Consider the following 1,722-nt stretch of genomic DNA (forward strand, 5'->3'; position numbering starts at 1 on the left):
CAGAGATTCACACACCTAATTCACACACTTACACAAAAAACATCCACATGCTTTTGTGACATAGCTATGGTATGTGTGTGCACATGGGCCTCTTGTACTAGTCATTGCATTATTTAACAGCAGGCTAACTGTAGCAGCATGCTAACTGGAGCTATGAACAACATGCTAACTGAAGCTATTAACAGCATGCTAACTGGAGCTATGAACAGCAGGCTAACTGGAGCTATGGAGCAGCAGGCTAACTGGAGCTATGAACAGCATGCTAACTAGATCTATGAACAGCATGCTAACTAGAGCTATGAACAGCAGGCTAACTGAACAGCAGGCTAACCTGAGCTATGAACAGCTAGGCTGAACAACTATGAGCTATGAACAGCAGGCTAATCTGAGCGAAAGGAACAAAGGCTAACTAGAGCTATGAACAACTGAGCTATGGACAGCAGGCTAATCCAGAGCTATGAACAGCAGGCTAGAGCTATGAAAACGCATGCTAAACTATGAACAACAGGCTATGAACAACAGGCTATTAACTGGAGCTATGAACAGCAGGCAACTGAGCTATGGGACAGCACTGAGTTATGAACAGCATGCTAACTAGAGCTATGAACAGCAGGCTAACTAAAAGCTATGAACAGCAGGCTAACTGAGCTATGGACAGCAGGCTAGAGCTAAGGAACAGCAGGCTAGAGCTATGAAACGCATGCTAACTGAAGCTATGAACAACAGGCTATCTGGAGCTATGAACAACATGCTAACTGAAGCTATTAACAGCATGCTAACTGGAGCTATGAACAGCAGGCTAACTGGAGCTATGGAGCAGCAGGCTAACTGGAGCTATGAACAACATGCTAACTAGATCTATGAACAGCATGCTAACTGGAGCTATGAACAGCAGGCTAACTAGAGCTATGGAGCAGCAGGCTAACTAAAGCTATGAACAGCATGCTAAGGGCATAGAACAAAGAGGCTAACTAAAGCTATGAACAGCAGGCTAACTAGAGCTATGGACAGCAGGCTAACTAGAGCTATGAACAGCTATCTATATGAAACATGCTAACTGGAAGCTATGAACAGCAGGCTATCTGGAGCCTATGAACAACAGGCTAACTAGAGCTATGAACAGCAGGCTAACTAGAGCTATGAACAGCATGCTAACTAGAGCTATGAACAGCAGGCTAACTAAAGCTATGAACAGCAGGCTAACTGGAGCTATGGACAGCAGGCTAACTAGAGCTATGAACAGCAGGCTAGAGCTATGAAACGCATGCTAACTGAAGCTATGAACAGCAGGCTATCTGGAGCTATGAACAACAGGCTAACTAGAGCTATGAACAGCAGGCTAACTAGAGCTATGAACAGCAGGCTAGAGCTATGAAACGCATGCTAACTGAAGCTATGAACAGCAGGCTATCTGGAGCTATGAACAACAGGCTAACTAGAGCTATGAACAGCAGGCTAACTAGAGTTATGAACAGCAGGCTAACTAGAGCAGGCTAACTGGAGCTATGCACAGCAGGAATGTGGCTCCTCCATTCTCCCCCTGGCTCATCCCACCACACTTAGGGGCCGCTCACTCCTATAAGCCTTCAGAGACCCCAAATCCCACAACACAGCTCTCTGGGCCCGAAGCCACTGCCATGGACGGCAGGATCAAACGGCTCTCAGGGAGAGATGGGGTTAGGTGGGGTTAGGTGTGTGTGTGTGTGTGTGTGATGCAGGGAA

Source organism: Alosa alosa, chromosome 8 (genome assembly GCF_017589495.1).
Source record: "Alosa alosa isolate M-15738 ecotype Scorff River chromosome 8, AALO_Geno_1.1, whole genome shotgun sequence".
Classification (NCBI taxonomy): domain Eukaryota; kingdom Metazoa; phylum Chordata; class Actinopteri; order Clupeiformes; family Clupeidae; genus Alosa; species Alosa alosa.